This window comes from Megachile rotundata, chromosome 13 (assembly GCF_050947335.1).
Source record: "Megachile rotundata isolate GNS110a chromosome 13, iyMegRotu1, whole genome shotgun sequence".
Classification (NCBI taxonomy): Eukaryota; Metazoa; Arthropoda; class Insecta; order Hymenoptera; family Megachilidae; genus Megachile; species Megachile rotundata.
In genome coordinates this window covers 5,331,784-5,345,292 of record NC_134995.1, presented here as the reverse complement: position 1 = coordinate 5,345,292, position 13,509 = coordinate 5,331,784, and positions in this window count along the sequence as shown.

Here is a 13,509-nt window from a genome sequence, read left to right as displayed (position 1 = left end):
ACGACTTCGTAATCTTTGGCTATTTATGAACAGAATGCACACCTTAGATTTTAATGGACATTTATATTTTATTAGTAGACTACTTCTCAAGGTTTACTTCTTCTTAGATATCACATGTTTTAATTATTATAATTTCTACAGCTATTGTTTCTATAGTTGTAGAAATGTTTCTACAGCTATTTATATTTATGATGTTGTTTAATAAAAATAATTTATTTAGGTTTCATGATTTAGGAAATGTGTTACGTAATATGTCTTCTTGAATATGACAGATAGGTTTATTTTTTTATTTAGCTCTCACTTTTTAAGCGTCACAGCGTTATTTAATTTTGTTTCTACTATTTACACCGACATTCATGATACTGGTTAATTGAATGAGACAAGAAATTAGGTTCTCTGGTTTTATTTATATCACACTTTAAATGAGAGCGTTATTTAATTTTGTTTTTGTCATTATTATTTACATCGACATTCAAGATGTTATTTAACAGAGGTAAATTATTATTAGGTTTCACGATTTAGGAAGTGTGTTATATAAATATGTTGTGTTGAATAAGACAGAAAGATGAGTTCACTGTTTTTACTTATACCTCACATTTTAAATGACATAGCGTTAAGTCTATTTCTACCACTATTATTTACACAGACATTCATGATATTTTTTAGCAGAATTTTTTTTTAGGAAATGTGTTATGTACATATGTTTTCTTCAATGAAACAAAATAATAGCTTCACGGTTTTTACTTGTACCACATTTTAAATGACAGCGATATTTAATTTTGCTTTTACCACTATTACTTACATCCACATTCACGATATTATTTAAGAGGTAATTTATTTTTAGGTTTCATGATTTAAGAAATGTGTTATGTAAATATGTCTTGTTGAATGAGACGCATTGGTCTTCTTTTTAATTATCCCACTTTTTAAGTGCCATAACATTTTATTTTGTTTCTACAGAAACACCGCAATATCTCAGTAAATAAGTGATAAACTTTTAGTGATCATATTTCGTCATAAACAAAGGCGATTATGTTGCTTCACAACGCGACAATATTAATACTTCAAGTTGTCGTTAAGACGACATCAAGGTTGTCGTTAAGTGTTTCATAGTGTTTAAAAGTTTTTACAAAGCAAGTTAAATTATTAGACAGGTAAATTATAAAATATTATTTTTGTATAATTTGAAACATTTGCTACTTTCTCAGTAAAATATTTAGATTATAGTAAAGGCAAGCATAAGTACCGCATCGTTAGGTTATTTGGGATGTTAATAACACAAACTGAGCTTTGTGTACTCTGCAGATAGAGTGATCTAATTCCTTTGAATTAAATCTGATTGAAAACACATGCTTAATCTTAGATAGCTTAGTTCAGAAGTTTAAACTAAAGATCTTGTTGTCCAAGGAATACGTTACCCCGGAAATAAAGTAGTACATATTCATACGTTACACGTATGCTGTCTAAGCATTGAGGGCAGCATCGACGAACGAAATAATCACACGAAATATTAGAAATTCTTTTGCTGTTCTAATAAAAATGTAAAACAGAAATTTTTTACTTTAAAAAAGTAGCAATTTAGAAGATTATACACTTAGGGATTTTAATATATAGAAATTTATAAATATAGAAATTTTATATAAAATATAGAAAAATATAGAAGTAGAGGAAACAATTACTGTAACTTCAGAAATTTGATAAAATTTGACAATTGGGTAATCGAAATTCGTTACTTTGATAATGTAGAAATTATTGAGAAAATTAGCAACTAAAAATTTTCAAGAAGTTTAGAAAATTTAAAAATTTCGAAGAGATTTAGAAAATTTAGAAATTTTGGTAAATAGGAAATTTGAAAACTTTAAGAATTGAAAATTCGGAAATATGAAAAGTTTTCGTATACATACTTAAATTATATTCGAACATTGAAAGCAATTTATGGCAGGTGTCTCCCTCTACAATTATCTTTACTCACAGAAGAAGTGAGCGCTGCATCGAAGTGTACATCCTTTTTGTTAATAAACAAATTGAATTAACCAATCAAAGTTTTGCAAAACAATAAATTTCATAGATGAGTTTTCAGAAAATATTTACTTACAATACTTTTTTTAAATTTTCCAATAATAATACATACCTAAATAAACTTGAATTCAATTCACATAGAAAAGTCACAGTAATATTTTCCCAGCAAACTCTAATATTCTTCAAATAATTGTAACAATTATCTGACAATTTTCAGATTAAAAATTCCTTACAAATTACGACAAATTTTTTACATTAAGGCTACAAACAAGTATACTTCAACGATCAAATTGTTTTTTGTAAAAAGCCTGGGACATGAATCTTTAACGCGTGTTTAACGGTTCCCTGAAGGAATCTGTTAATGATGGTGCATCACATTCCGGATATGATAATTTTTCTCAAGGAGAAATTTAATTCGTACAAATTAACTCATTCCAGGTGCACCTAACATCTACCGAAAACTGTATTTTATACTTCATTTTTGGTTGAGAGGTACAAAAGCTGAGACATTATTGCGAATATACATTTAATATATCGCAAAACCATCACAGAAATTACAGATAAATAAATATTCATACAAAATTTTGTTCTTGATTATAATTTCAAACAGCTTGTGACAATTAGTTTAAATTAGTTTAAAATGACAATTTGTTTAAAGACATGCAAGAAAATATCGAGGAACTTTTCGTATGATTTTTGCAATTTTTTTTATTTACAATAACTGTTGCAATTTTTATTTTTTATTTTTATTTTTTTATTTTTATTCATTTGTATTAACAACTAGTATTATCCACTATTTATTTATTTTTATAGCTAAATTTCAATTTCTTCTCTTAATTTATAATTAAAAATGTAGTTGAGGAATACATAAATGAACGACTAAACATAAGATCACACACACATTGATTCTTTATTTTGATACAAAATGACGCTCCATAAATTCTTTAACTTGTACTTTAATACTTGTGGAGTGGTCATTGAACCGTTGTTGTAGTTTTAGCGTTAAACGTCAAAAAATCTAAAGTTAATACAAGAATATTTTCAGAGCAACATAAAATTTAGCATCGTTCTAAGAAATCGAAGTTATCGAAGTTCAAGTAGATTGAAATAATTTAAAAGTTTGCTCGGAAATTCAGTAAGCGGAAAAATACATCAAATCATATCCTATCATGATTCTCGAATTGCACTCAAACTTTCCTGGCACATGGCACCCCTATAGTTTATCGTATACTCACGTAAATCCATTTTCAATCATCCAAAATATTGTGGTTCATAAATTTATGTCAGCTTTTGGTCGAAATAGCTGTAGACAAAATTGTGATAAAAATAGTGTTAACACGGAATAAAGTTAGCTCCGATTAAAAGTGAACCACGTTCAAACCCATTACTAATTGCGATACATAATAGAATATTAAACCAAAACTATATAATATTACGTTGTTCGAAAAGTAATTTCGTTTTTTCTCAACAGAGGATTTAATTGTATTTTTTTACAGCTACATTTAAGCCGAAAATTATTAAACATTTTAACAACTGATATAGCTAGGCTTTTTTGTGAAAAATTTCTATTGATTCTACGCAGTAGTTTTTGGTTGGTGCCCCATCAAATATGGAAAGAGAAAAGCAGCATTTTCGGCATATTTTACTTTTTTACGATCGTAAAGGCAAAAATGCTGTTCAAGCAAGAAAAAAATTGTCAGATGTGTATAGAAAAGACGTATTAACAGAACGACAATGCCGAAACTGGTTATTATTATTTATTTCGATCACTACAGAATTTTTTAAAACCTTCACTTCAAAGGAAGAGGTAAAAATTCATTTGCATCAATTTTTTGCCAGCAAGGAACAAAGTTTTATGAACGTGGAATTATGTTATTGTCAGAAAGATGGTAAAGTGTATTGGACCAGAATTGACAATATGTAATAGAATAAAATATTTATTCACTATAAAAAATCGTCTTTCGTTTCATCGAAAACAAAAAACGAAATGACTTTCCGAACAACCCAATAGAATATTCATCTAAATTAAACTAATTAAAAATAATCAGAATTCAAATGATATCGATGCAGTGTTGAATACTTAATTTCTCTTTTTAATTGAGAATCTCCGACACAAATCTGTCTCATGCGGCAATCTCCAGGAATTCTCTCTGACGCATAAAAGCTCATCAAAGTCTGTTACAGCAATTCGGGAAGTTAGTTCTCGTTGCAACGAAAGCGCCGTTAATCTTTATCGATCGATATCCACGAAGTTATTAGCAGTTCGACGAACGTAGAACACTCGAAACGACTGTTCTAGAAGCGATTGCTCTTTCAAGTAGAGGCACTCGTGCTTACGCACAACCAATGAAACCCACGATACGCACGATGTGATTATTATTGCCTCAGAGTGCGGCTCAGTTTGATACGGCATGGTATTATATGGTGTCCAATCGCAGACGAAACGCGATATCTTAGGAAGGTTTACGAAAGAGGCTTCTTAATGCTTCTGGAATGGTGCTTGACCTAAATAAAAAGCTACTTCGACGTGACCAGTTTACCGTTCCGCGGCTAACATTTGCCGTTCGAGTGCGATATTTATTTAACCCGCGAGCTTTCGCGGGATATAAGTTCATTTAACACCGTGTAGTTACGAAACGATGAATGATTTGCGCGGAAGGTTTGTCGCAAATCATACGAGGAAATATGCAGGCAACGTGTATTCAATTTGGAGTACAATATAGTATCTTGATGAAAGTATGGCGACTCGGTTCACTGCTCTTAACACTGGATAAGTCAGAAACACCTAAATAAGTGCATATTTATTCACTTACTAACAAGTGAATTGCGTAAGCTTGGAATACGGATGTGAATATTGTGGAAAAATTATGGTATCATTGGGTATTAATCAAACATCCAAATATACAAACATGAAAACATCCAAATCTTTAAATTCCTGAATTTCTATGTATAACCGTAATTTCGAAGTGTTTCAGACCTTCAAAACTATAATTTTAATTTTTCACTTAAAAACCAATAAATGTTAATAAGTCCGCTCTTCACATTGCACTTTGCTCTAGAAAGCCACGTATGGTAATGTGCACATTCCCAAAACGCAATAAAAGGCGATCAATGATTCCATTTTCCAATCCCCTCTGAATTTTTAGTATCCATATATCACATCAAACGCTATAACTTCATACCAAAGCGATATAAACGATGTTTAACTGTTTGGTTTCTGTTGGACCACCCTATATCTCGATAACATTTCCTTTTCGAATTCAAGATAATTTAAAAACGTTTTACCGTTATTCAGAGTTCCTTTTCCACTTAGTCCAAGTTATTTAGATCAGAATCGTCTCCTTTTTGTCTGACTATTCAGCTAGGAACCAAGTTAGACAGAGTACGCTCCTTGTCTAGCCAATAACGATCACGAGACCCCTCATTGCCTCTTCATCCGACCGATCGTACAGAGAGGGAAGTATCCACTTGGTCTTGTCACCCCAACATTAGCTGTATCGCTTTTGCTGAATCGTTCGCACGAAAATAAACAATCCGATTATTCGTTTTAACCGTACGCGTGCATAAACGGAACATAAGGCGAATAATTTACGAGAAGGCATCTTTAAAATTCGAGAGAAGGCGTAGTAGTGGTAAATCGGTTAACTTCGAATGCGTTCGATTCGCGTCGGTTGAAGATCGCATCAGTAAACATCGTAGATTTTTTAATTTAGAATTTTAATTTTCAATCCGTTTACATACGTAGCATATTTTCTACAAACTTAAATATATAAATATAATTTATTTATAACAGTGTTTAAATATAAATAACAATTTTTCATAAATATCACTATTATGCTTTTTGATTGCATTTTCGAATGAGTTCGTGATTTCGGCTATGTCGCGTGATCCGAATAGCGCCAAACAGAAGCGAAGTTAACCGATAGTACTCATATATCGAATCTTACTACCCCGTTGATTTTATACTGCTATATATACACGGTTTCAACAGAAGCGATCGGTTTCTCGACGATTTTCCATTTTTTTTTTTTCGTGCTTCTATTGTTCGCTATTTGGAGTGACCGTGCTGTTAGGTCAGCAAGTCGTTCGGTACGGGGGCTATCAAACGCGATATTGCGTTTACCTTGGACGAGTACCAGTAAAGTTGGGTGGATTCGATAATGCGTGTTCGTCCATGACGGTGTTGCGACCAGCTTCGAGGCTGTCATAAAACTAAATGAAGCGTTCCGGGCTCCATTTCCTCCTTCATTCCTCGCCGTCGCTTTTTTACCATCTGTGACCCGGCGACCTTCCTTCTTCCGCAATTTCTTCTACCGGGTCGAGGATGGAATCGCTGCTCGAAATAAACTACGGTAACCGCGACAGTTTCATTGTGAATTGTAAATTGCGTAAGGGTCCGAATCGATTGTTACGGTGTACCTTTAAATTCTGCTACCACCTGATAGCCCATAGGAAAATCCTGTAGAAGCGAGAATAAATTTTATAGATGAATGTCTTACTCTGTGTACAAACCTCGGAAAGTATGAACCCATTGTTGAAACGGTCGATATGAAGCAAATGATACCGTTATTGGACATAGATATCACATAAGAATGTGATCATTTAAAAATAGCCATTATTTTGTCAACACATACAGAGATCTACATATGTCATTAATTATAAGTCATTCTGCAAAATCATTGTGTATTGCAGTTTTAAATATATTCTTTGGGATTCTAAGTGAGATTCAAACGCAATATTGAATATTTATTAAAAAATTATTAATGAAAATGGGGTTTGGTTTGATGTCTCAACCATTATAATTTATGATAATTATGTACTTGATAATGTACTGTTAACTAAATTCTTTTTGTTAATCTTATTCAATTGTCATATAGATTAATATATCTTGTTCATGAAACTACCGAAATATATGTGTATTTATTAATTCATGACTTTGGGAATATATAATTTATCTTTTAAAAATCTGTCATACTTGTTAACAAATAGTCTAACACATTAATTGCAGCAATACATATGTGGGTGACAAATTTTAAATTTGAGTTATCACATATTGTCTGCAGACAGAAATATATTTGTACCAATTGTTATGATCGTCATGTTTCTCCAAAAAGGCTTTGCACCTCTTTGAAAATAAACGGCAGTAGGAAATAAAGGGAGGATGAATGAATGGCAATTTCGCAGGTGTCGCCAAACACGATATATCGATTGCCCGGCACTAAAAGGGTTAAAATGAATGTATTGCATCGTATCCGTATCTTTCCCCTAAGAGTATAGTTATGAATACAAAGGGACGGTTCAGGTAGAAGAAGGAAGATAAGGTCGAGGACATCGGCGAGGACGATGACGGCGAGTTTCGGCGAATGCGTCCGTACGTATACATTGTAACGAACGAGTATTTTCTGCCGAGCAGAATACAAACTGCACATTGGCTCCCTCCCCTTCGTCCCTTTACACCGCGTGGCTCACTCACCCTCCCGCACGTGCAGACACATTCGCGGGGGTGGCTTCGGATTCGCCCCCCGAAATGAGAGTCTGTTTTAGTGTCGCGAACGTGTCCGTCGGTACCTTCTCCGCCTCCTCCTACGTTTCTCTCTTTATATTCCCTTTTTCGTCCTCTGTTCCGCTATCGTTGCGTCCGTGTATCACGCTCGCACCCGTTGCTTCGGCGTATCTTCATCTTTATCGGTGGTGTCCGCAAGGCACGTTCTCTCGGAGTGCACGGAAACGAGGTGCAGGCTGTCGTCCCGACTGCGCCTGCTTCCTGGCGGAAACGCGACATAATGCGCCTCGTACCGCACCCCAACGATGACCAACGTGCCGTGAAGAGGGCATCGGCCGCGATGACTTTTTAATCACGACGCACGCTGGAACTTCACCCTTCGAACCGCGGTTTCTACTACTCAGAGGCTCTCAACGTGGTCCATTGTCGCTCCAATCTTAACCTTTTCGCTCATTTATACCTGCAAAAAGACCATTTTATTTTGGACACAATATGATTATATCGATTATACACCGATGTGTATAAATGCGTAATTGCACTTTTGAAGTGAACCTTTGTTCTAGCAACCGAGTGAGTTATTAACAAAAATATTTGTTATAAATAAACCGTCATACGTTATCGTGATTTGGTCACAAGAAAACTCACCACTCTAAAAAATATCATTAAATCTTGACATCAATATAATAGTCTAATCTTGTTATTTTTTTTCCCTCTTAAAACATTATGGCTTTGCAGTTTTTTGAATTTTAAATATACAAGGAGACGTACATACAAATGTACAAGGAGTTAGAAATGGAATAGCAGCCGTAATTGAAAGTTTAAAATGAATAAATTTCTGATTTGTTACAGAACGACCCAGCCGTTTAATATCGAATATTGATGAAACGATTAAACAGCTATTTCCATTAAACGTTAAGCTTTAAATTGATAACGGTATAAACGCGATTCCGCAGTACTTTTCTGTCATCTACATTTCAAAGACCATTATTTGACATGTAATAACCTAATATTATCACGATTATGAATACTTGTTGCTTCTGTGCTATCATTTTTCGGTCGGTTCGCATTCATGAAATTGCAGGTAATTGAGCTCGAAACGACGAAAGTATGAGCCACCGTTGAAACGAGTTTCAAACATTCTACAAGAGGGGCAATATATAGGATATGGAAATTTACGGACTAGTGCGGCAAAGATTAAAGGATAATTCCAAGTAGTTTTGTACGCACTCAAGCTTCGTCCATCTGTTTGAGATAAGGAGAGCAGGGTATTAAAAACAGGGAAGTTCAGGAATTACTGAAACATCGGAGGATGGTCCTCGTTCGTGTTCTCTTCGAGTGGTTTTCACCGATTAGCGCTAGCTGCCTTTGACCGAGAAAACGAGAAACTGTATATAGCCGTACGGTTTGAAGGGTCTCGAGTGAATTCAGGACAACAGAATGGAATGCGGTGTACAGTCAAGAACAAATCTGGCTTCCCCAAGTAAATGATACAATGCTGGAGTTTTAATTATATTTTTCTGTTACATATATGCGCTGAGAGTTAAAAAATTATGTAATGATTTATATAGCGATTAGAATAAAATCATTTTTATTTTATAATTTTTAATTTAGGGTAAAATAATTTTTAACGAATATTGTTCCCATAATTTTGTATAAGCTGAGATTCGGTGATTGCAAAAATGATGTTTTTACAAGTATAGCAATCACAAATAGACTTCACAGGGTGGATGTATTTTTGGAAAGCAATGAATATCGTATGTTTAATAAAATCGAATTTTTGAACATGTAAGATTGAGATGCGAATGTAAACAAGATGGCCGCCGCAAAATAAATGGAGCATTCACCTTCTCGTACAAACAGCTTCGTATTTTCCTTCAAAGGTCGTTCCACCATTTCGATAAACTGCAGATAATTAATAAATGTCATAACTTTAATCGGTGATTTCGAAATATCAAATATGTCAGAATTATTTTAAAATGCTCTGACTGCTCACTCCCGTACAATTAACACGTAATCACGAATCTGACCTAACTACTTTTACTTTACGTATTCTAATTGATTATTCCTGTAGAATTACCGTGCAACCATAAAACGAACGCTATAAGGTTTATCTATGTTTCGAAAGTGATTACCTTACGCTTTGGACGTGCATGTTCTGATTGCTGACTCATGTAAGACTAGCACATAACCATAAAACGAATAATATAATTCTTGTCTATTTTTCGAAACGGTGTATTTTATAGATACATTCTATGTTTTAATTGCTTAGTCATGTACAATTAACATGTCACGATAAAACGAACGCTATTAAGACGGTAACAGGCATTCTTGAAATCGATTAGGTTACAGTTATATTTAAATATTTCAGCTTGTCTAATATTTATATATATGATCTAATTAATTATTAATTATTAAACTTTTTATAATTAAAAATCTCTTAAGTCAAAATAATTATAATTATTAATTGACTTTGAAATATTTATAAATTGAAAAATTAGATATATCAATAGAATAATTTTTTAGATATGTATACCAATATAATAATTTTTTATATAAATTCAAGCTGAATAACTTTGTAGTAAATGTTTTTTAATATATGAATTATTTTAATTGTGTATAAGTAGTTTAGTACATAATATACGTTTTAAATATATTTACTGACAATTAGTTGGTGAATTTTGTAAATAATTCTGGCGAATTTTGATGAATTTGCTATAATCGTCACTTTTTGTTTTGCGAATAGTTTCTGAACTTCTAGCATTTAATTTGGTTATTCGGAAGTTTACAAAATAAAGAATTTGGAAATTAAGAAATTATGAATACAAAATATTAAGAATTGCAGGATGATATTATTTTCTAATTTCCAGATATACAAATTCAGGAATTCAGGAATTCAGGAATTCAGGAATTCAGGAACTCAGAAACTCAGAAACTCAGAAACTCAGAAATTGAGAAATTAAGAAATTGAGAAATTGAGAAATTGAGAAATTGAGAAATTGAGAAATTGAGAAATTGAGAAATTGAGAAATTGAGAAATTGAGAAATTGAGAAATTGAGAAATTGAGAAATTGAGAAATTGAGAAATTGAGAAATTGAGAAATTGAGAAATTGAGAAATTGAGAAATTGAGAAATTGAGAAATTGAGAAATTGAGAAATTGAGAAATTGAGAAATTGAGAAATTCAGAAATTCAGAAACTCAGAAACTTAGAAACTCAGAAACTCAGAAATTCAGAAATTCAGAAATTCAGAAACTCAGAAACTCAGAAGCTTGGAAAGTCAGAAACTCAGAAATTTCCTCACATAAAAACATCAAATTTTCAAACTTGGGAACGCGAAGAAAATTGCAAATTCTTATACCTATACCAAAAATATACAAATCACAAACTCTCAAATTTCACTTCCGACTATCCCTTAGTGCCCGTGGAACATGCATGTATTTCTCCCTTGCAAGTAGTCTCGTATCAAAAACCTCGCAAGAAGCTTACCAGAAATACTCGAAATAATCCGTTCATTTAGCAGACTAAAATCGATGAAACGATTCACTTACCGTTTACTTCTAACCAAACGCTTCGTTACTATAATTACACGAAAAATCAAAAAGTAAAGTGTTCGACCTTTAACCGGCTCAGCTATAAATAGTATAAGTACGAGCGGGTGATGGTCAGTACACGAATAGATCAGAAATAAGCTGGGAACAGACAATTCCTAGAAAGGGTAATACTATTCGAACAGTTCGTGAACACTAATGGAGAAGCTACAAATAATTCTGGACGTGATATGACGTCAATACGAAATTTGCTAGCTGAATCGGTAGCTTGTCTAAGAAAATTAGCAGACATTCAAAATATCGTAATACCTCCCTTTGATGTGTTCTGTTTGCAAATCCGATTAATGGACAAAGCAACTTCGATTAGAGAATACGTTTCCGCACAGCAATATTGTCGCGCGGTATAACAGCCTATAATCCTATATTGATTTTACTGTCTCCATTGTTTTGCCACTTTCTCGTTGTGTACTTGTGATTTGTCCGCTTATTAGTTACACGATTAGGAGGTTGCTACAGCATTCGATTTAGTATACGTGCAGAGGGCGAACAGGCCGAACGTATGTTCCAGGATGTAGTCTATAATCGCTTCCTGTGCTAGCGATTGGACGGTAGCAAGGGGTCGATTGTACGTATCCGTCACGTATATACACGGGGGATGTGTTTCAAGGGACACAATCGATTCGTGGATCGATATTTCCTAATATAACTGCTTCGACTCAATCATATTTCGTTCCAGTCGCTTTGCTCGAACCGTATCCTATTCTGTGCGCGAGTTACACGGGTAAACGTTGTTTAAAGGAAATCGACGGTTCTCGGAAAATTCTTTGGAAATAGCATATCTGCAATAAAGTAAATTTTCCGTTGGTCAAACGATTGAGAGAGTTGCAACTTTTATAGTTGGGCAGTTCTAAATACATTTACACGAGAGGGTAACATTTTTATTTCTGAATTACAATTTTTTTTTTACTTACGAAAATTATTCGTTTTAGAGAAACGAATAAAAATTACTGTATATCATAGGGAATAAACTTTTATATTTAAGGCCTTCAAAGAGACCTCATGATCCCTGCAACGTTGATTACATTCAAACTTCATACAATTATGGAGTACTTGGAAAACGATAATTTGGCAAAAATAGAGGGTGCAACTCTCCAAAATAAGGGAGAAATTTGCGTTAGAAGTTGTATGGCAGCCTGGCAAAACTCTAGTTTTATTATACCGAAGTCTATTAGCTGCAAACGATTTAAATTTATATAAATTTATTTTTCAATTTCCTTTTGAATATATTATTAGTACAAGTATATATTATTAGTACAAGTATATATAATTTTTAAAATACGACAGTCATTACGTGTTCATTGAAAGGAGTTTAATTAAATATAGATTTTTTTCCATACATTTTATTATACATATGGACATATACAGTTTCTAAATTACATGTTCAAAGCTTGTTAGAAAAAGGAAATTAATTAAATATAAATTTTCCCACTTATTACATGTACGAACACATACAGTTTCTAAAATACGACAATATTTAATTACATGTTCAGTGCTCATGAAGAGGAAATCAATTAAATACTGATTTTTACTTTTCATTTCATTTACATCGATGTGTACATAAAATGCGATATCCATTTTAATGTCTTATAGTATACCATTATTACATCGTAAATAAATTGCTACAGTCTCCTTCTGGTTTTCACGTTTCCACTGTTCGCAATTGAAACTTTATTTATGGAGAAATAATCGTTTTTAGAAGTAATACATTTTCATAATGTAAGAGGATGACGAAAAATGAAAGTACAGAACTAAAAATAATATCAGGATTTAATAATCTTCAGAATACAACCGTAATTCACAAAATCTTAATAACGAATGAATGAATTATTTATTACAATTGTCTTCGCAACCAACTCAAAACGATCACTCTTCGCGCTCGCTTCAAAAACAACCGCGTCATACATCGATGTCTAATCGATGTATATAATCGATATACCGTCATGCTCAGGCTTTACATTCATTATACGGTGTCAAAAATGAAAGGCGCACAATCATATTAATATATAAAGAAATGTTTATAATAACCTAACCGGAAATGTATCGATTTTTGTTATTATTAGCAGCATGATCAATTCACAGAGAAAGTACGTTGTTCACAGAATCCTGTTAATCAGGTTCATTACCGATAAATGAAGTAGCATTTTCATTAGAGGATGCTTTCTCATTATGATTACGTCCTTTCTTGAATAATTCGCTTCATCATGTTATACTTCTACGTCTTCCGATTTTCTGATATGGCAAACGTTTGCGAAATTCATTGAAATGAATTATACTATTTGGAAGGAGCAAATTCTTTATTTCATTTTGGAACTATTGTCGTAATTATATTCTATAGAATATCTATAATATTTATATTCTATAAATATTGTCATACGTATA